The following is a 24092-nucleotide window of genomic DNA, read 5'->3' as shown; positions in this document are numbered from 1 at the left end:
TCCTCACTCATGATTTCATTGAAATCACTCCCATTCTTGTTCAAGAATTCTATTCCAAGGTCCATCACATCACTGTCACTGAAGAGAGGACACTTCACAAACTTTTGTGCAAGGTATTCTTTTTGAAGTCAACCCTGAAATCATCTTGAAACTTATAGACATGAAAAAAGATTGATCCTAACCTCAATGAGGCTCTTACTCAATTGTGAGGTTGCTTAACGGTATGGGTAGGATATGTTTTCCAAGCAAAAAACTTTCTCCATGTGTATCAACTTCTCTATCAATCTTGTTTGCAACCACTCACGCATCCTTCCTGAGTTCTTCTCGAGTCCAAATGCTTTATGATCTTGTTACTGGTGCCCCCATTGACATTAATTTCCATATCTGCCAGGTCATCGTTACGAGTGTTGGGTATCTTAATCCTAGATCTATCATTTTGTTTCTCAGTCTCATCATTAAGCTTCTCATAGACCAGGGTGTTCCTATTCCTCATGGAGAGAGTTGAACTAAGATTTCCTAAGCCATTAATATTTGTATGTAGAGCCTTACGAGCTGTTTGGATTTTCAATTTTCATCACCCATAACTCAAAATTGGTGGGTCCCACGGCTGAGTAGTGTGTTTGGAAGTGTTTTCAGTTTTTGTTTCCATCACTCAATTCTATAATTTTTGAGTGATGAGTTATGAAAAATGAAAATACATTTTAGGTGTTTTCAAGTTATCAAAACTGAGTTTTCATGGCATTTTGGTAATTAAATACACATACATGGGACCCACGATCAGAGCAACATCACACTAGCGCACCTTTTTATACTACTTGCAACGGCTCTCTTCATCAATGGGAACCAGATCACTCCTCCATCTTCATACCACCATCTTCTTCTTTTTTTTTTTTTTCTTTTTTTTTGGTAAACTATACCACCATTTTCATACCACCACAAATCGGAGCTCAAACCCACCATCTTCTTTTTTTTTTTTTTTGGTAAACTATACCTCCATCTTCATACCACCACCAATTGGAGCTCAGACCCACCATCTTCTCCATCCTTCCAAAATCAAGAAACAAACTTTTCAATTCAAATAATACTCACAAACAATACCCACAAACTTTTCAATTCAAACAATCTCCAAAACAAACCTCAACCCAAAACAAACACAACCCCAACTGCACAAAAATCAATCCAAATGAAACAAATCAACCCAGAATTAACCCATAAATTTTGATCTATGAGCACATTGAACCATGTCAATTCACCTGGCACCACCACCAACACCAAAAGCACGAAAGAGAAGAAAGAGAGACAGAGTCAAACAGGGAGAGAAGCTACACCACTAGATCACTAGCACCCCTAAACCCATAGCCAAACAATCAGTCCAAAGAGCTGAGATGAAAATAAGAACAATGGGTAGCAAAGATGTAGAGAAAGAGAGGTCCTTGAAGAAGGAAAGTAGGAAAGTGATAAGCATTTTTTTATTAATAACATGAACATTAGGAAATATTTGACCAAGTGCTCAGGTATGGGTCCCACAAACAGTAGAAATATTTGAGTGATGAGAAGCTGAAAACAATGTGCCAAACGTGTGGGGTTTAGGAAATTGGGGTATTTTAAGTGATGAGTGATGAGTAACGAAAATTGAGTGAGAAGTGATAAGTGATGGTTTTTAAAAACCAAACAACCCCTTATTATCTTTGATATCCCAAACCCTCATGATCCCAATTCTTCATTCGAGGATGAGCTCAAGCATGAAATTGAAGACTTGGTTGCCACTATGGCTGATGAGGAAATTCCTCCTACACCAAACACCACCTATGCTATGCATGTGACAAGAAGTACATAGTGGTGATTTAAAAAAAAAAAAATATATATATATATATATATTTATATATTATTATGTGTTATGTGTATATATTTTGATGTAGTCTCTAAACATCTAAACTTTGTTATTCTGTTTAGTTTATTGTGTTTTAATATTTCATATTCTCCATTATGCATTATTAAGGTGTACTTCAATTTAACTCTTGATTTAGTTGTGTAATCGTTTGGAATTGTAAAGTTGTAATTTTCAACTACATTGTGTTGGCTTTAATTCTGTGTCAAATTTGATTGTAATTTCTTCAATCATTTTTCTCTGTATGTATGTGGGTTTATCTGTAAGGCATGAGTGTGAGAGATCGGTGAAGAATTAAGCTTTAAAAGTTGAACAAGTGGATTTTGCGACTGGCTCGCAAGTAGCTCACGAGAAGTAGCTCGCGAAAAAGCCACGTGTAGAGCACATGATTGGAAGATGAAGAGTTGTGCCAAGCTATCAATTTCGCGACTGTCTCACCGGAAAGGCCAACCCGTGAAGGACCCGTAACAATCTCTATTTGGCAAAAAGTTGTGTTTTGCTTTACCAAGTTTTTATTCATACTATATACACCCTCATTACCCACAAAGTGTAAGGAGTACTTTTCAGAGAGAAAATCCTAAAAAATACACCTGAGAGTTAGAGATTGTTATAACTACAATCATCTACATATTTCCTTGTGGTTTTTCTCAATTCCTACCTCTCCATCTCTAGTTCCTTGAGAGGTTGCTAGCCCAAACACTTATCACACTCATTCTGAGTGTAAAGTGAGATTTTGGTGCTGCTGGGAAGTATTGGAAAGAGCCATTCATTGGCAGATGCAAACGGGTTGAATTGTGGGATCTGGAAAGTTAGAGAAGACAAGACACCGAGAAGTTAGTTGGTAGTAGGAGTTTGGAGGGTTCAAGTACATGGGGTAAACTAGGCTTGGAGGGTCTTTTGTTATTCGTGTACTCCAACTTTATTCTCCAATGGATCGATTTCGACTTGGAGGGTCGCGGAGAGATTTTTCGTTGAGTTCTTTGGTTTCCTCTTCAATAACACGTCTCGGTGTTATCTTGTATTTGCATCTCTCTTTCCCATTTTTTAAGCTTTCATTTTATCATTTATGATGGATGAATATGGGTTAGGGTAGTTTTATCAGTTCATTGCGCTTATTTACTATTGTTCCGCACTTAGTCTAAGTAGAGTAAAAGCAATCTAGCCGTAACTTTTATTTGGAAGTCTGAACAAGCTTTTGTGTTTAGCACAAATCCAAGCTTTTAGGAATGTTGGGCATGTTGATATTTATTACTCGTTGTGCTTATCCAATTAACATGTTCAGACAGTGAATCTAATGTTTGATTGATTATTATGGTCAAATCTTGACTGTTGGTGTATGGTTGGGTTAAATGTGGTTCAATGATTACTATTTCTATTCCTTGATCTTTTTATTTTGTAACTTTTGCACTATTTGTAGCCAATGGGTTTATTGAGGTTGGTTCATGATTTTACAGAAGACAGTTAAAGCTTCTTGACTCTCATGACTCGACCTCTAGAATTGGTGTAACGTTTTTTTGTTTTTTGGCCGTGTGTGTTTCAAAGGCTTATATTTAGGATCTATTTGGTTGGGAGTATGGAAAAGTAGAAGGATAGAAAATTGGAAATGGATGGATAAGTGGGAGACAAAAGAGATTTTAGTTTATCCTCATGGTGTTTGGTTGGGAGAGTGGAAGAGTGGAAAAGTGGAGGGATAGAAAACTTCTTTATTTGGTTGAGAAGAAAATGTGATAATTGAAAATGTAGTTTGTATAAATTTACTCGCATACCTCTCTTAGATAAAAAAAAAAAAAAAAAAAAAAAAAAAAAAAAAAAAAAAAAAAATGGAGGAGAAGTAACATAAAATGACAAAAATGAAAGAAGATAGAAAAGGATGAAAAATATAGAAAAAGAAAAACCAAAACAGATGAGAAGTAAAAATTGAATGAAAAAAAAAAAAAAAAAAAAAAAAAGAAAGAAAGAGGAAAGTAGAATGTTGTTGCACAAATATTTTTGATCAAACGCCAATGACTTTTGTGTTTCCATTAATTTTCTCTCTTGATTTCTCCCCAGTTTAGGGAGATTATATTTTGGTGGGTCCGGAGAGAAAACACCCGGGCTCAACCAAATTTCCCTCTCCTTTTCTCTACCAATCAAATAACGCAAAAGTTATTTTCTCTCATATTTTATTCTCCATTTTTTTCATCCTCTACTAAATCTCCCAACCAAATGGACTGTTAGTAGTTGAGTTGGTATTAAGGTGTTATGTCAAAAAATTTTCAAAGAGGGAGTTTGTTAGGACTTTTAGTGTCGGCTAATTCTAGGACGACAAATTTAATTATAATTTTGAATATTTTAGTTTGTAATAAGTATGGGTAATAAAGGCTGAAGGCTAAAGTTTCTTATCTAAAGACTTCAGTTAAGTAAAATACAGACCTCAGTCATGCAAGATTGAAGGTTCAAATAGAAATTTTGTAGACTCTCAATCGATCAAGATCCTAATATGGAAATTCCGGAGTTTTCCTTCCAAGTTTATTTTTGTATCCACCTCAAGAGCAAAGGCTACTTATATTTAAACCTTATTTAAACTCTAATGAGTCTAATCACAAGAGAAGGAAAACGGAGACACTAAAACTTAAGAGCCTTCTAGTTCTTCACCTCTCTAATTGACTATTCTTAAAAGTTTGTTTACTTCCAAACACAAAGATCATTACTTGTGTATTGGAGTTGTTTGAAACCACAACAAAAACATCGAATCTTCAAGAATCCTTGGAGTGATTAAGAGATCAATTTTACGGTCTGCAAATTGAGTTGCAAAAACAACTAACTTTGAAGGCACAAGAAAAGTCTACAATTGCTAGCAGGAATAGGAAGCTCGGGTACTTTTTTTTTTTTTTGATAGGAAGCTCGGGTACTTAATTTGACTACATATACGGTAAGTTATGTGAGCATCATTTATACTACAACAACCTTCATAGTTGACTTATTGAGTGTGACTACAAATACAAGAAGTCGTGTGTTTTTACTATTTATGTTTTCACTCCATGAACAAATATTGTTTCTCTCTCTATGTGTATTTATTCTTAATTGTTTTTCTTTTTCTTTTTTGTTTTATTTATTTATTTAAAATCCATTTTGTATATTATACTTGAATACTGAATTAGTTACTACTTAGTTGAATAATGGTATAAATTATTAAAACTGGTAGTTAAGCTTTTTAAGGGTCTAAACATAGTTCTCCACATTGGACAAAAGATCGTACTCTTTTGAAAAATGAGGACAAAAATGATTAATCCAATGCAAATGTAGCACAATATTTTGAATTGGACTTGATTGATTCATCATTTGTTTGCTATTCAGATGAGTGTATAGTAAATTTTACTAGTACCTATCATATTTGTCCCCATAAGGAATGGTTTTACAATTTACAGACTTGAATAGTTGTAAGGTGGTTTTATCTACACGAACGAAATTGAAATTGCATGATGCAACAATACGTTTCCTAACGAAAGTTCAATATTTACCAGACATGAAGAAGAATATAATCTCAGTGGATTTGTTAGAATCCAAAGCTTTGAATATTGCTATGGAAAATGGAACTATACAAAGTAATATTAGGTGCATTATTAGTGATGTGGACTATACATCAAAGTAACTTATATTTCCTTAAGGGCCTGTTTGGATTAAGGGAAGTAGAGTAGAGTTGGCTGAAAAATAAGCTACTTTTCGGGCCAACTCTCTATTCTACTCTTCTTCACTCTCCTTTAATCCAAACAGATCGTAAAGGGAGTACAAGTTCAGATGGAGCTACCAAAGTTTTGGTAAAGTTAGGGAGAATCAGGGTTTCAATATTCACCTTCTTTGTACTATCATATTATTAAAAAAAAAAAAAAAAAATCTGTTACTTCATATTTTATTCAAGTCATTTAAACTAAAAGCTGAAATTCGAAGCTTTTGTTTTTAAATACCACTGTCCAAATGAACCATAAGGGAAAAGAACACTAAAAAATATATATATATTTTAAGGTTGAATTTCATCAAGAGATATTGAAATTACTGCATGTATTGATTGTTAGGTCTAAGACAATCTCTTTCCCCTATCACATGAAAAATTATGCTTGGGGAACCTTAGACTATTGCTAGCGATAATTTAACGAAGTTAAATTAGCTACAAGGCTCTTCGCGGAGAGCCCTGTTCTCAATCATGAATCATGTAACAATATGATTTGTGTTTTTAGTTTTATATTTATTTTGATAATTTAGTAAGTATAGAGACATACTTATAATGACCATCTTCGATTTAGATTTTCGCTTGTTGCAAATATAGCCACCATCTGTGTTTTCACAATCCAACTTGTTTCCACAATAATTGAGATCATTGTCTTCACATTCATTAATATCTGATAGGATAACAAAAAAAATTAATAAACTTATTTTTGGAGCTCTCACCGTTCGTATCCTTTTCATTTATGCGTGATAGTTTGACAAACAAATTAATAAATTCATTAAAGTTTTGTGCAATTTATAGCTCAACCCACACATAGACCAACAAGAGATTACGAAATGAGGAGTAATTTCTAAGTATTTCCAGAGCATAGAGAATAGTGTTTATTCTTTTCACATTCATATGAGAAGAGATAGCATAATTTCTTTACTTTGAGAGTACATACCTAAGAATTTTCCCAAACTGGGAAGAAAAACGTTAATAATACTACCATATTTTGCTTTAAAAATATTTATAATTACAAATTGACATTGTAATGAATTTTATTGATACCACGTCAATAACATAATAAATAAATTTACAAATTAAATATCAGAATTATTTTTTTGAAAAGTTGACACATGACATAATCGATACTATTTATAAGATGATTTCCCTCTTCGAATTGAACTTTTATGTGATGCAAGAATACCATCATTAATGAAGGGTAACTTCTCTTAGAAAATGAGTCATAAATGTCAAATAACAAATTTCATTTTGAATTCGAAAAAAGAACTCCTAAATTTTATGATGTTTTCCCCTTCAAGTTCATTTTCTTTTTATTCCCTAAATTTTAGCATTTTTTATTTTTTATTTTCATCCAGTTAAAGTAAAACACCCCTAATTTAAAAACTAAGAAAACTTCTAAAATTTAGCTTTCTTTCCTTCACATATTCATCTTATTTTTCCTACCCAAATTTTTCTCTATATCACTACATCACTTTCAAATACACGTTCAAAAAAGAAATTACAGTTATTGTTTATCTCTAAAGTTTATCATTTTTATTTTTTTCAAAAATAAAAAATATTTTCAAATTATAATAGATGCAAATTATTAAACTTTATTTAAAAAATAGAAGAGCCTCTAAGTACGCGTAACATGCGTGTTTAGAGGCTAGTAGTTTATAAACTAAATATGTAAAATTTATAGTATCTCTAATATTATCCAAAATAGTACTATAATTTTATTGTAAACATGCTTGGTCTAGAGATTAATCCCTAACCCAAAATGATTTAGTGATTAAAAAAATGATTCATCCTTAACCCAATATATTAGCCCAATAATAATAATGGACCTACCATTAATTTCAGGGGAAAAAACCCGTCAAATTCTAAAAATAAAAATAAAACAAATTGAAACCTGAAGATTGAAACTTGAAGATTAAAGTGGCCGCAATACTAATTGAAGATTAGTTGTGATCTTAGTATTGCTAATTGAAATAATGAATGGTGGATGGGAATTGACTAAACTTTTTAGTCTTCACTCTTTAGTCACAGTTTAAGGTCATGTGATCACAGAGGATAAGAAATTTAAAAAGAGAAGCTAAGGGACAGTGACATAGAAGGAGAGAGTGAGAAGATGAAGAGGCGAAGAAGCCTAAGAAATTCAAAGACAACTACAATAGACGGAGAAATGTAAAGACAAAGTGATTGAAGAAAGTGAAGAAGAAGAGGAAAGGCAAAAAGAAACAGTAAAAAGTTTTGGTTTAATTTTGGTCCATATGCATTTACTAACCGAAATCCGGAATACATCCTAGCATAGGTGAAACAACCTGATAAATCCTGGTATTTCTAGTGGTACGTTTCTACTTTGTTTCTATACTGACTTGGGTACCAATTGGGTAAATACCAATCGTATTGGTCATTATAGTATGAAATTGACTCCCTTATCAAAATTGAAAATTGAAAACTAAAAATATTATAGCAAAATAATTTTTAAATGTGTGAATAATACCGTGATACCCATTTTTAATATATTTTTTCTGAATAAAGTGATTGTAGGTCCTGTGAATAGTGATGAACAATGTCATTTGTCTCAAAAAGCAAAAAAACGCGTGAAAAAAAAGAAAAGAAAAAGAAAAAGAAAAACATAAATGCAAATACACAAACGCGAGATCCATACACTCACTTAGTACATGCTATACTATTTTATGGACTTTGGGTAAAATTTTGTTTTATTTGGTAAAGCAAAATATTATTATATTACCATCAATCAAACCTCTCCCGTATCTCCTTTTTATCACTTGAAGTCACAATTAACAATTACAAGAATTTTGTTTTTATGACAATTAAGAAGGCAAAAATGCGTATTTTTCCTTACATTTTGGGCCAATTTTCACTTTGGTCTACATTTTTTTTTGAGTTTTTATCTTGATTCCTAAATCTTAGAAATTGTTTTAAATTTAGTCTTTACGGTTATTTCACTAACGATAAATGTTTATGGGATGCACAGAATGCATGTATAGCACGTTAGACAATGATATGATTAATAAATAAATAATACATTTTTTCAATAAATATTTAAAAATAACACATCAACATTTTAATTGAATAAAAAATTGAAAAAAATTACTTTTCAAATTTTAATTTAAAAAATAAAAAATAACATCACAAATATCAAATCTACCAATCTCTAATTTCGATAGAAGCAAAAAAATCAAACTAGTACTGTACATAATAAAAAACCTTTTAAATCCCCAAAACCCAAATCAAAACACCCTCTCTCTCTCTCTCTCTGCATTGTGATTGGACAATTTGAACCATAGATCGCCCCACCACCACCATTGGCAGTGGCTTCGCACTTGATCTCTTCTTTCCTCAATGTCTGACTTGTTCTCTCTCCTCTCTTCTTACGCTTTTAAGCCCATAACTGAAAACCCAAATCGATAGTGACTAGGTAGACTGACAGGTCTAGATCTAAAAGAGAGAGAGAGAGAGAAGCACAAAGGAGATCCAAGTTAGAAGAGGGTTGATTGGATTGGGTTTTCTCTAGGATCTATGGTGGATCTGTGGTGTTGGGTGGTTGAGTTGTGTTGAATCTGTGTTTGATGATTTTGGCTGAAATTTATGGAAGAACAAATGCCTTTGCCTTGATCGATGCTCTCTCCCTTTTTCAAGTCTAAAGCAAATGAGGCGGCTTCATCTGCAAATAAAGTTGATCGATTCTGTTGTAGTTGACCAGTGACACAAGTAGAAGCAAAGAAAATGGTGGGTATCACATGAATGATCCAACGAGTTTTTTGCCTTTTCTTTTATTTCTTTTGGTTTCTATATAATGGTTGTTTTGTTGTTGATTAGGTTGGGCAAAGATGAAGATGTGAGGGCTTAATGTTCTTACTCAATCTCAAGGTAAGGTCCAACGGAACCACTCCTTGCTTTTGGTTAGTTTCTAAGTGACATTAGAAATATAGAATTATCATTTTGAATGTTATCAAAATTTCAGTAATATGGGGGAGCTCGTAATGTATGCTGCCATAATAATATCCAAATTAATTTCAATTGGGTGTTTGTGTTGCTTACGAGTTTTGGCTGACTAAAAGACACGTTAGTTGATTCATTTTGAGTTTGAACTTCAGAACTAGGAAAGTCTACAATTTTGTGTCTCGAAACAAAGAAATTGATTTGTCTATAATTTTCTTTATTGTTTTGATCAGCAATTAGAATTCAAAAGATGCTCATAGGAGTAGCTTTTAATCAAATGCCATTATGCTTTATTGCCATCAATATTCAATTACACTTTCCATGCCAGCTGAAGTTTTTGGTATGCTTTTTGTTATGCATAGGGGTGTTACCGGTGCAGTGTGGTGCAGTTTTGGGCCATTTTTAGCATTGCACTTGCCGGTGTGGTTTAGCCAAAACCATAACCGCATTACATCTCATTTTTAACATCACATGTGTGGTGTGGTGCAGTTTAGAATTTAGCCAAAAGCATAACCGTACCGCACCTCATTTCATGGTCACATGTGCGGTATGGTGAATAAGATGCAGTTTGAACGGTTTGAAGCCGGTATATTTTCCAAATTTTTGGCTTTTCCTGCCCAGCCCAAGATTTTCCCTTTGTTTTGGACCAAGTTTTAAACTATTGAGCTTGTTTTTCTTTATTTTGGGCTAGTTTTCATAATCAACACTTGCTAGGGTTATCAGTTTTTTTTTTTTTTTTTTGAAAACTAGAGTTATTAAACTATTAATAATATATTTAATATTAAAAAAAATATATTAATATATATATATATATAGAAGGCGTGGTGCGGTGCGGTTTTCTTATTATAAAACTGTAAACTACACTGCATCATGCAGTGCAGTGTGTGCGGTACACTGTTACTTGCGGTGTTGTGTGGTGTGGTTATGCCATTTTGCGGGAGGTTTTGCGTAGTTTTTGTGGTTTATACAGTTTATGCAGTTTGATGAACACCCCTAGTTATGCACATTTAACAATGCTATAGTTGGGATCCATTCACCTGAATCTAACCCATCATCTTCATTCGACAAGTTACACTTCTTCTGTGACACTGCTATGCTGCGACTTGAATTTACATTTTCCTTCACCTTATTTCATTTAGTGAATCTTGCTTCAATTTATCAGGCTCTCGTTAATATTTTTTTTTTGATAAGTAATAAGGATTTATTGATATCAGAAAGAGAGAGACACCCAAGTACACAGGAAGTATACAAGGGTGTACAAATCAAATACAAAAATTACATAAATCAAGTAAATCCAAAATAGAAGAAAAAGATTGGTTTCTCCACTTATCAGGCTCTCCTTAATGGCTTTAGGTGGTACTGATTATAGTTATGTTTCCTTAAATTGGTTATAGTTCAAGGAATAGGCATCTTTAGTTTATGCCTATGAGGAGATTTTTCTTGTTATGGATGTCTTCATTCATCTCTTCATTTGTTACTTGAGAGTCTAATTTCTTTAAATTTGAAGGCTAGCAGTGCTGCTGATGCCGTCAAAAGCGCCATTTCTGCTACCTCTTGTTGTCTGATAGAGAGTTTGTATGGTGCAAACTCAAATTTCCAAAAATTTTAAGATGCATGACTGTTGTCAGAAAACCCATTTTAGAGATTGGGACTTAGTTTTGGATGTGCAGACTATGTATTGATTCCATTTATCAGTAGCTCACAGAATATTTTCCCTATCGTAGGAATTGGTATGACTTCATATCCTTGACTCTGGTAACTATTTAGCGAAATTAAATCACTTATCTTTTCTATGTGTCGTGAAGATGGTTTGTTCTAGGAAAACTTTTTAGTTTGTAGCTCTGCTTAGAGATTTTATCATTATCTTTTCTTTTAAATGTAAATTGAAGTTTTTCTCTATTAATTCTTTTACAGTTTTGATTTGTTTTGAAATAGCGACTTCTGTCTTTTGGCAATGCCTAAACTGCGTATGTGTCCATAATTTATCTTCTCCACCCCCCACATACATAGTTTTCATTTCTTATGTTTTGTTCTTTGTATTCTTATATTAAGTAACTATCCTGATTTAGTAGTTCCCTTTCAATGATCATTTATTTTTCTTGCTCCAGATATTGAAATAATTTATGCTTAGTTGCTGGTACTTTCTGTCCATGGTTAATCAAAGGTTCAAAACAGCTGCGTCTTTGAGTGTTTGTACATATACCTCAATAGACCACTTAAGCTTTGGTCACTGAAACAAATGAAAATAATTGAATACCTTGAAGTTTGAAACTTATAAAACATATAACATTACAAAAAAATGCAGAAAATATAATGCTTAATTAAACAAACAAGAGGCTCATAAAAATCTCTTACGTAATTAAATCTCATAAAATCTCATACATTTATATACACGTATTTATTTTTTTCTTTCTTGAAAAAAAAAAATATATATCTCATATATAATTAATCTAACTAAAAAAGTTCATAAAATCTCCTAAAAGTGGGATTTAAAAAAAAAAAAAAAATATATATATATATATATATATATATAAAAGAAAGCCACAAAAGCAATTTTGTTAAGGAATGCATATTCCACCTGAAATGTTAGAATTTTGACCGAGACAGAATAGAGGGTTTAATATGCTAGTTTATAGACCAGAATGGAATATACTAGTTGGAATGGAATGGAATTTGAAACATTGTCTAAAATCCATTCCTCTCTCTTTATCTCCCTCATTACTTATATATACCTTCTTCTTCTTTTGCGCTTCCATTATATCTCTTGTTCCCAATTTATCCTTCCCTGTCCACATTATGCCAGTTTCTTTGTGTCCCTTTTTATATTTGTTATAGAGAGCAATGAAGGAGAAAAGATAAACAAACAAATTTGATATTCCTTTTTCCTTTTTTTAGCCTAGGAAATCAAGAGACTCAACTTATTGCAGTCAACTAATTACAAATCCTTTACCTCCACCAAGCTGAGCATAGTTATTTTGTGCTTTTGTCTGTTTTCTTATATATATATATATATTGGAATTCTCTGATGTAAACTATTATACTTAACATCTCAGACTGGTGGCCCTTTCTATCTAGTGTTAACAGGATCGAGGGACAGCGCTCATTCATATTTCAATGGACTGATGGAGATTCCATGACTGGGTGGTAATATAACAAAGGCACTTCACCTTTTTGCCCTAAAGAGGTTTTGATGAAAGAGCAACAGTCAGTCTTCTAGGTACTTACTAGCTAGGCCTTTTCTCATTCTACAAACTTGTTTTATACAGTTGAAAAAGGTTTGAAATGTTTTTTGGTTGCATGTTTCTTGATCATCTGAAGATGCACACAACATTGGGAAGATTGGCTGTAACTTCATATAGAAACACCTCTCTAACTTCAACGGGACAGGGCAGCCTGACCCAACCATGGCTTTTGATTTCCTCACTGAGACGAGAATAAGGTGCCAAGACAATAATAGATCCACCAGTCAGCCTTCTTCTCAACTCATGGAATCATTGGAAATGAGTGAGTCTGCATGAATTCACAGCCAATCATTAAAAAGGGGAGAGGACTCCTTTTTGCTAATCAGCAGTAGCTGGCTAATGAGAAGACCGCAAGACTGGTAAGGGCTTATGCTTCAGATGACAGATCAACCGCTAGACTGGACTTTGCTTGGGCAATGACGAAGATACCAGGGAAAATGTTTTGGATGGATCTCAAGGTCAGGTCCAACGGAACTGCTCCTTGCCTTTTGTCAGTTCCTAAGTGACAATCTTGACCATAATGAACTCTTGACATCTTTATTTTTTCATACAAGCTTCTCCTTAAGTTCAATGTTTGATTGTAGTAGCAATGACTTCTACATTTCTTGCGTGTACTAATTTGAGTCTATATATAATGGCAACGGCATAGAGTAGAGATATGTTATGGCTGTTGAGTTCTTATAAAGAAATATAGAATTCCAATGTTTGGAATGTTACCAAAAGCTAACTAATATTTGGGGAGCTCATATTGTATTAATTTTAACTGGGGCCTCGGAGAATTCACATTAGACTACACAATTTTAACTAAACTAACTCTAAAAACTCTACTTTTTCTATTTTAACAATCATATACCTACATTAACCTCAATATTTGTAATATTTGTTTTTTTACTCTAATGAAAATATTATTTTTTTCCTCGCTTTCCCATCCTATTTCACAGCCACTCATAACACCACCGCACTCTTACACAACCAAGCAATCTCCTGCCATTGAAAACCCAGGCCTTTGAACACTGAATTCACTGTCAAACTCATCCACCAAATCTATAAAATCAGTATACTCTTCTACCAGATCAATAAAATCAGTATACCCTCACAACAAAATCAACAAATTTTCAATCAAAATCAGTAAATTAAGATGAACAGAGCGTTGCCCATCTGCCAACAAAATCAGAAAAGCCACCGGGTGATGGCAATGACAAAGGATGGAAGTTTTATTCAAAGGAGAGAGAGAGAGAGAGAAGGAAATTTTGGTCTAGTTGAGGTAGAGAGTGTCAGTGAGGAAAAGAAATGAATTTAAAATTGGCTGAAATTGGTTTGTTAATGAGCAGTATTCAACAAATGTATTGAAACTGTTCATTTGTTAGCTATTTGGGAAAAATTATAAAGGTGTTCTAAGGGACTTGCTATTACTTTTGGACTAAATTGGATTTACAAATTGCTTTTGCCACAGAGACCAATGTGGAAATGGATGTGGTTCTATAGGGAAGTTATTAACAGAGTTCTTTCTTCTTTTGGATTGGTCTTTCTTTGAAAGGGAACATCCTTGGAAGGTTTCGGATGTCATTCCCTTCAGCATGAAAAGATTTCCTCGCTACGAATTTGTACCACATGCTTACGACTCTTAAACATCTCCAGATAACCTACAACATAGTCAAAATCTTAAAAGAACACTAGAATAAAATGGTACTACTCAACTAATTATATCAGCAAATTTCATGCTCACAACTAAAAATGAAAAATTATTTGAAGAATAGAGTATATAAAAACGTAAAATTCCATTACTATGTCACTTTAAGCTAATAAGGAAAAAGGAATGAGCATGCACCATCGGGTTTTTATTTTGAATACAAACAACGGAGAAGGCCTATATTTTAATCACTGCCAGAAGCAATGTGTTCTCATCAGTATAGTGAGCATTACCATGAGTTATGTAGTCTTGCAGATAGTCACCTCTTCTATTGCCTCTTTAGTTTACTTCTTGTGCTTATAGGCTTCCTCCTCTCTTGCCAATTGCATTAGTCCATTCTTCAAAAACAAAAAAACCATTCATTACAAGAGTACTCATCCATAATGCGATTAGATACTTAAAACAAGATACTATGTACATTTTCCAACATACCACAAAACTTGAGTCAGTTTACTTCACTTTGGAGATACAATTCCGTCAACCATGAGTTATGGTCTCTTGCAAAGAATTATGTTCATGTTTTAATGCAAAATAGTAGATGATTAATATACATCGTTAATAATTTAAGAAAACAGAGAAAACTCAATAATAAAATTCAAGGCTAGTACTTAGAAAATAAATTTTTACAATGATTCTTAAAATATTGTACAAGAGTTCCTAGAAAGTAAACAACAATTATACCAATACATTAGTATTTTACATGTTATTACTCCCACAAGAAAACAAAACCAAATTTCTTCACATGGCAATATTCCATAAAATCTATTCAAGCAGTAAGTTACCGCAACTATATCTAACCTACACTTACACTACCATATTTCCAAAAAATAAAATATTAATAATAAATAAATAAAATCTAGCACAACCAAGCATGCTACTCGCTTTATAAGAGTGAGTATAGGGGTAGCAGCCATTATGTTTGAAACAACAATAGATCCAATTTCATTAATAAATAATAAAAACAATAGATCCAATTGTTCTTATATATCTTTGGGAATCATTAAACTTGAACAAAATGCTCTCCCATTGCTATATATTCGCAATATTTATAAAATATTAGCCAATTAACCTTCTTTTTTCAGCAGAATATCAAGATCTCATAAGCCAGTCATTAATTTTGGCTACATAGAGATAGTCCTTCCATGCTAAGAAGGAATAAAATGTTACGCATGGGGGTACAATACCATGGAACCCAACCTCAGTTTCCATCCAGATATTATGTGAAGAGAAAGCGCCAATGGAGTTATTTTCATCTAAGAACTTAAGTGATGGAGTGAACACAAATAAAAAAAGAAATTTTTTTAATAATTTGATAGTTACAAATATGAGAGAGGAGAGATTTGAACCTTATTTTTCATAACAAAGGAGAGTATGATATGCCACCATGTTATAATATTCTTGGCAACTAAAAACACTAATATCATAAAGAATTCATCTTCTTTTAGCAAAAAATATTTTAATGACAACCACACCTTAATCTTAAAATTTTGGGTCAGCTATGGATATTCAAAGATTAACCATGGCCCATTGTAAGGTGCAAATATTCTTTTTTTTTTTTTTTTTTTTTTTTCCGTTCTATATGCAATATTTTAAAGACATTGTACATGTCACTATGGCTAGACTTTGTTGTACAGGTCACAAAACCGGTACAAACAACTCCACTATTCCATCACAGTGAAAGTACTAGATTACATTTTTTTTTTTTTTTTTTTTGAGAAAGTAGATTATATCAATTGATTTTGGAAATTCCATATTATTTTGGTCATTCCAGCTGAATTTTACCTTTTGGTCCAAATGTTAAACAAAAAATCAAAACAAAGCAAAATGAGGCCTTGTAAGGGAGGGGGACAGTGTGTCTTGAAAATGTCTTGCCATCAATGGGGTCTTCCCAAATTCACCCAACATTAATTAAAGCTGCCAAGGCATGACTTGTGAGGGGCTTCAACTTTTCTTACCGCTCTCATCAACAAGACTGCTACTTGTTCTTGTTTTCTCATTGCTTCACTGCCGGCATATTATTTGAAAATTTAAAATAGTAAACTGTAAAAGATTTTACTTCAACACTCTTCCCCTTTTTTTAATTTATTTTTTATTTTTTTTTTGCAGTGAACACTTTTCACTTTATATACACGTTTTATGGGGGTGTTTATATAGAGGTGAAATAGGGAAGATGAAAAATTTTAAAGAGAAAATGGAAAAAAAAAAAATTTTGGAGTGTGTTTGATTGGATGAAGAGAAAGAAAAATAAATGGTAAAGTTTGGGTGTTTTCTTCCTGAGCCCACCAAAAAGCTTTTTCTCCAAAATAAAGGGAGAATTAAAGGGAGAAAATAGGGTTGCTTAATGGACAAAAATGTCCATGTGTACTTGCACAAGAGCAATTCATCCAATTTTTTTTTTTTTTCTTTAACAAGACATGATTTTTTTTTTTTTTAATAAATTGGGTGATTACTTTTTTTTTTTAATTGGCCATCATTTTTTAACAAGGGTGTAAGAGTAAATTTATACAAACTCACTTTTTCCATCCTTCCACTTTTTTACTTCCAACCAAACAAAAATGAGAGAAATTAAAATATTTTCTATCCTTTCACTTTTCCACCCCTCCAACCAAATGAACCCTAAAGGTTTTTATTTTTATTTTCAATAAATAATGGAAATCTTATTAGGAAAAAGTTAATGGATGATCTAAGGATATTTTTTAGTGCACTATTTTATAAAAGTTTTTATGGGAAAAGAAAGAGAAAACAATTAATGTTTTGATAGCATTTTCTATTTTCCATAAAAGTAGTATCAAAACTTTCGTGAAATGGTTTATTATTATTTGTTGAAGTAATTTATATTATTTTAATGTGTTGTATGTAAATATAAAAACTGAGATGGGGTGAGTTGTAAAATGATATGGTAAAATAGATAAAGTAGGTTTTTAGAGTGTAAAATGTGTATTTCTTTAAACACTCGAATGTGAATGCTTTGAGTCTTTTATGAATACGCAAACCCACTAATGACACTAATGACTACTTGATTGATATGGTCTCTAACTGTACACATCGTGTATACTTTGGTGACTATTTTTCATTATTTTATAATTTTTTTCCACTTTCTCTATCCTTGATCCTTGTGCGGGATACTAATGAGTAAATTTGGCTATATATGTAATTATAAATGAGTTTCTTTTAAAAAAAATTATTTGAACAAAAAGAAAAGAAATAGAGATCCGTGTAACACGATTGCTATATGATAACATGTTTGCCACATGAACATGATAAATTGATAACATGATTGCCACATGAACATGATAAATTGATTAAATGATTGCTGGGTCAATACAGGAACCCATAAAACACGATTCCTACATCTTCAGTTTGCAACGCAATTTGAAACAAACTATTTTAAAATTCAAAATTCACATTGCATAATAGAAGGAAGAATATAACACTTAACTTTCCAAGTCTTTGGAATTCCAAACAATTATTACAAAAGCCATGGTGAAACGTTTTTCACAATTTTATACCTTCGTACCACACGTCTTCAAGATTGAAGGAATCTAGCAGATTAAAGACTCAAAAAACAGCAGTAATATATATATCCTCCTATACTAATTTTAAGAGATAAAGCCAATAATTAAACTTTTCTTAGCTGTTACTTTGACAATCTCGGCATCCATTTTCTGTGTTCTATTCTACGCAAAATTTTCCCACTAAAATAGGCAAATCGATGGGTCAGATTTTGCTTGTCCCACCATATCTTGAATAAAATGTACATATTCATTTAAATTATTTAATGTCTAATATCCTATTTATTGATTATCTTGCATATTTGTTTTACTATCCCTTAAATACTCTCTCTCTCTCTCTCTCTCTCTAGTATTATTCAATTTTATGTATACTAGTAGAATTCTTGTGCCATAAATTAAAATTTTATGTAAAAGAAAGAAAATCATTTTACTAATATTATCAAAACCGTATAATAATTAGTGAGTCATGAGTAAATTAACTATCTTAATAATTCCCCTAAAAAAAAAAAACTATCTCAATAATTAGTTAGTCACATGACAAAAACTCTTTAATTTTATTTGCAGTATATCTTCAGTCACAGCTTGAGCATGACATGTAACATGCAATTTACTACACTAAAACACAAAACTATAATAGATGATCAAAAACTAAGTATTAAATTTTATTTTATTTTATTTTTTTAATTTTTAATATATGAATTTTATTTTATTTTATTTTTTTAATTTTTAATATATGAACTTTAGGTGTAATAGAATATTAAATTTATTAAAGCTTAGGTAATAGACTTTTACTTGGAATAAACATCTTAACAACTAATAAGCAACTTAATATTTTGGTAATAATTAATATATCTACTTAGCATAAGCAAAAGATAGTCACTCGGGTGAGGGGATTTGAACTTTGGATGTATTAAAAATATTAGGAGTTGTCAACCAATTCAACTACTAGGCTCTTGGCATCCAATCCCTATTTGTCAAGTCCATTAAAACAACATCCTTAGAAAAGTGAAAAATATAAATAAAGTTAAAATTGGACATGAAATGACTAAATAGTAAAAAAAATGAAAATGAAAAAAAAATTATTTAAATTAAAGAAACAAAATGAAATAAAATTAGAGGATATAATTTGTAATACATATAATTTTTTAATAAAATTTTCTTCATGTAATTATTAATTTTGTTTTTGTTAAAAATAAAAATGATTTGAGCAAAAAGAAATATATAACAGTAAACAGTCCCTGCTAACCATTACTAGCATGGTCAATTCAGACACCCAGACAAGACGGTTGCTAGGCATTTAATGATTGCTTGCTACATGTTCAATTTGCAACGACTCAGTAGTCTGAACAAGCAATTCTATAGTCCAAAATTTGGGGCAGATAATAATAGATGGACCCCGCAGAAAAACATGACTTCCCATGTCTTTTCACGTTAAACGTCAACACATTATAATCCAAAATTTAGGCTGGTTAAACTCTTGTAATGGTGAAAGTGAAATACGTTTCCAAAGGGTGAAGGAATCTCGCAGTAGATCAATGACTTTAAAAAGAGGACTTTGGGTAGAAACATGGACAAGTCTTTTGACTCTTTTCTGTAGCAAATGAGAACTCAGCAATTCAACAATTATTTTTACAAGCTGATGGTAATAAAAAATTAAAAATATATCCGCTAAAGGTATCAATACGAGTGAATCTAGATCTAAGGTATATGAAATTATTATGATACTTGTTTATAAGGATTTTTTAATTTTTTACATCTAAGCTGGATAATCTGATTTTTTTCGACTTTCAAAACTAACTTACTTATTTTTTTTATCCAAAAAAAAAAAAACTAACTTAAATGTAAATATGATTTAATCTACAATTTTGTCCTTCCTCCCTCTTATTTGTTATATAAATAAATTGAATTACATTTGTGTTTAGTTAAACATTATTATTTACTTTGAGTAAAAAGAAAAAAGAAAAAAATGGAGATCCGTATAATATGATTGCTATATGATAACATGATTACCACATGATAAATTGATAACATGATTGTTGGGTCAATACATGGACAAAGATAACATGATTCCTACATCTTCAGTTTGCAACTTTGCAATTTGAAACAAACTATTTTATAGTCCAAATTTCACGTTGGCTAATAGAAGGAAGACTATAACACATAACTTTCCAAGTCTTTACTTCTAGAAAAATAAAAAAATAAAAAATAACTTTCCAAGTCTTCAAAATTCCAAAGAAATGTTCTTCACGATTTTATACCCTTGTCCCACACGTTTTCAAGATTGAAGGTATTTGGCAAATCAAAGACTTAAAAAAGCAACAGTGATATATATATATATATATATATGTGTGTGTGTGTATTTCCTCTCATACTAATTTTAAGAGATAAAGCCAATAATTAAACTTTTCTTAGTTGTTACATTGACAATCTTGGCCTTGTTTGATCCATTTTGTGTGTTCTATTCTATGCAAATTTTTCCCATTAAAATAAACAAATGGATGGGATAGATTTTGCTCGTCCCACCATATCTTGTATAAAATGTACATATTCATTTAAATTATTTATTGTATAATATCATATCTATTGATTATCTTGCATATTTGTTTTATTATCCCTAAATACTCTCTCTCTCTCTCTCTCTCATAGTATTATTTAATTTTATGTATTCTAGTAGAATTCTTCTGCCATAAATTAAAATTTTATGTAAAAGAAAAAAAACATTTTACTAGTACTATCAAAACTGTTTTAATAATTAGTTAGTCAAGAGTAAATTAACTATCTAAATAATTAGTTAGTCACATGACAAAAACTCTTTAATTTTATGTGCAATATATCTTGAGTCACTCGGCATGAGCACAACATGTAATATGTAGTTTACTACATTAAAACACAAAACTATAATAGATGATCAAACAATAAGTATGATATTTTAATTTATTTATCTTTTACTTTTTCATAAATGAACTTTAGTTGTAATTGAGTATTAAACTTATTAAAGCTTAGGTAATAGAGTTTTGTGTGGAATAAACATTTTAACAATTAATAAGCAACTTAATATTTTGGTAATAGAGTTTCCTTTAAAATAAATTATTTAAAACACAAAACTATAATAGATTATCAAAAAAATATGTATTAAATTTTATTTTATTTTATTTTTTAATTTTTAATAAATGAACTTTAGGTGTAATAGAATATTAAATTTATTAAAGCTTAGGTAATAGAGTTTTACATGGAATAAACATTTTAACAATTAATAAGCAACTTAATATTTTGGTAATAGAGTTTCATTTAAAATAAATTATTTAAAACACAAAACTATAATAGATTATCAAAAAAAATACGTATTAAATTTTATTTTATAATTTTTAATAAATGAACTTTAAGTGTAATAGAATATTAAATTTATTAAAGCTTAGGTAATAGAGTTTTACATGGAATAAACACCTTAAAAATTAATAAGTAACTTAATATTTTGGTAATAATTAATATTTCTACTTAGCATAAGCAAAAGATAGTCACGTGGGTAAACTGAATTGAATTTTGGTTGTCTTAAAAAAATAGAGTAACCCATCCAGTCAAAAAAAAATATAATAATAATAATAATAATAATAATGTAATGCATAAGAGACAATTCATGCTAGTTAATATAGTGACCCACAAGACCTTAATTTTCCATGTCATGGGCCAAAGACTTTTTGAAACTTTTTACTGGGTTAAAGTCTTTTCTAAAAGATAATGAGAGTTGAGAAGGTAAAGAAAATTAAAGCACCCAACCCATAAAATATGCTAACACTAGGGATTAGAATTGTGTCTTGGTTGATAATCGTGGTTTTGGACCTTATCGCCTCCTACTGGGTTCTTGTAGGCCAAAAACCTACCAACCCCTAGCCACAAAATTCACTCCATATTTTCATCACCCTTTCACAGCGTACACAAACCGCTTAAGTCTGTATATATAGGAATCATTCATAGACACCAACCCAAGTAGTTTCCGGATTTATTACATCCATCAACACTATTATTAATGCAAAGATTAGTGATACTTTCCTCTCTTCTAAGAAAATATAGGGCCTGACAACTTTTTGGAGTTTTAATTTGAACAAATTATAATTCATGTTTTTTTTTTTTTTTTTTAATTTTATAAATAATGCAACAATACACATAAAACATACTGTATATAGTTTGGATTAACTTAGGTTTGATTTTCTTTAAAATTTTTTTAATTAAATTAGGTTTATCCTTCTCTATAAATGATCTAATTGATTTATTGAATAAAACTCACTAAATATAGGCTAAATTAGAAATTTTACTCAAATTTTGCATTGTTCTCAACTCAGTGTTTTTTTTTTTCACTGTTTTTTCTGACTTAATTTTTTTTTATTTGAGTCCTTTAATTTTCATTCATTTTCAATTTAGCTCTTCCGTTTGATCCACCTCATTGAATTCACTAAAACAACATCGTTTTATAAAGTGAAAAATCTAAAACTTATGGTGAGATCGGACAAAATTGACAAATGACTAAATTGATACTAGATCACAATTGAAAGACTAAAATAGGGGGACATGAAATATAAATGTTTAATTTGAAAATATATTAAAGTTATGTATTTTGTAAGTTGTAATGAAGGCTATGTTTCCAACAGCTCAGCTACAAAATGGTACCGTATAGTTAATGTAAACAGTAATATTTTGGTTCAATGAGGATTCATTTAAGTTGAGTGACATTGTTTTGATAAGTTTGTTAACTAAATCTAGACGACATCATTTTGAACTTGCTTGTCTTCCTCCTAGAGCTTCAGCTTCCAAGTACCGTTTGTGAAAATGATTTTTCATGATTATTACACGGGAAAATGAGTACTGCTAATCATAAATCATTTTTTCAATTAATTTGAACAAAAAGAAAGGGATGACATAAAGCTTATTTAGATAACATGATTGCTACATGTTTAATCAATTGCCACATGTTTTGTCTATAACTTTGCAAGTTGCATCAAACAATTCTAATATAGTCCAAAATTCCAAGATTATAGCAATTAAAGAAAAAAATTTCGAGACTTGAATTTTCAAAGTCTTTCGAAGTTCCAAAGAATGATCAAAGACTTGTTAAAACACTAATAGTATTTAAGTTTTCTAATGGTATTTCCCTTTAAAAAAAAAAAAAAAAGACTTCTGATGGTGTCACACATTTTCAAAGTTGAAAGAATTTGGCGTATCAATGACTTAAAAAATGAATGATATCATTTTCTTTCATAAAAATTTTAAGATATAAAAGCAACTAATTAAATTTTTCTTAGTTGTTACCCCTAAGCCAACTCCCCCCAATTAGTTGTTATTAAAATATTACATATGGATGTATACATATTTAGAAAAATGTTGTCCATTATATAACAAATAGTAATAACTTAAGGGTATTTATGAAAGAAAATTATTTGCACTTTGACCAAAATTATCAAAAGATGGTTAAAAAGATTAAAATTTTATAACAATACTAATTTATATTTTCATAGTATTTATTAAATAATAAGAAATATGAGTTTTACATAAGGGAAAAAAACAAATAAACAAAAACAAAATATTTTAAGCACTGTAGAGGTCCCTTCCTTGCTTTCTTTCCCACATTAGAGATGCACAGAGTAGGGGCAACGAGCAAATGCCTCATGGTTTGATATGCTGAACAATTTTGTTACAATCTAAAAAAGATGATATGCTGACCAAGAATTTTCTAGTTGAATTGACATCTTTCCATGTATAATGAGCTTAACAGCATGTTGTAATTATCTCATATATATATATATATATATATATAAGTATAAAGGGAAACAAAACATATTTATCAATATAAATGCCATCCTATTTGAAAGTAGCTCTTGTGATTTAGCATGAAGCAAAATAAAAGTGACAACAATTAAATTTTTGTCAATAGTTGATCTAAAAAGGCTTTAGAAATGTTTCATTGACTAGGAATGAGAATGCAACTGGAATACACAAGAATTTTATTGGCATATATATAATTTCCTTAGCAAAAGGAATGGAAAATATCTTCAAAGTTATTGGAATGACTAAATTGAAAATATATTTAAAGTTAAAGATTGAAATGAAA

General features: G+C 30.9%; 1 protein-coding gene and 2 long non-coding RNA genes across 37 annotated transcripts in view; 2 read left to right on the top strand and 1 right to left on the bottom strand.

The window, feature by feature from the left end:
* LOC126720924 (receptor-like protein 6) overlaps window positions 1-24092 on the top strand; it is a 224904-nt gene that overhangs the window by 19090 nt on the left and 181722 nt on the right. The window contains exons 4-5 of one of the 33 annotated variants that reach the window (XM_050423846.1): window positions 12624-12765; window positions 12867-13449. The exons of the other annotated variants lie outside the window; for them this stretch is intronic. The gene's annotated coding sequence lies outside the window, so the exon portion shown is untranslated. Of the gene's footprint in view, window positions 1-12623; window positions 12766-12866; window positions 13450-24092 lie in introns of those variants that run through there. 33 annotated transcript variants of the gene reach the window in all.
* Window positions 1-24092, bottom strand: part of LOC126720934 (uncharacterized) — a 159688-nt gene that overhangs the window by 17514 nt on the left and 118082 nt on the right. The gene's annotated exons all lie outside the window — the stretch shown is intronic.
* LOC126720933 (uncharacterized) lies at window positions 8830-12595 on the top strand. 3 transcript variants are annotated; one of them, XR_007653742.1, is made up of 3 exons: window positions 8830-9335; window positions 9426-9476; window positions 12444-12595. It is a non-coding gene; the product is annotated as an uncharacterized LOC126720933 (long non-coding RNA). The 3 variants fall into 3 exon arrangements; XR_007653740.1 differs by lacking the exon at window positions 12444-12595 and adding an exon at window positions 11463-11991; XR_007653741.1 differs by lacking the exon at window positions 12444-12595 and adding an exon at window positions 10763-11456.

This window comes from Quercus robur, chromosome 4 (genome assembly GCF_932294415.1).
Source record: "Quercus robur chromosome 4, dhQueRobu3.1, whole genome shotgun sequence".
Taxonomy (NCBI): Eukaryota; Viridiplantae; Streptophyta; class Magnoliopsida; order Fagales; family Fagaceae; genus Quercus; species Quercus robur.
Note: the sequence above shows the minus strand (reverse complement) of the source record. Positions and strands in the feature narration are given on the sequence as shown.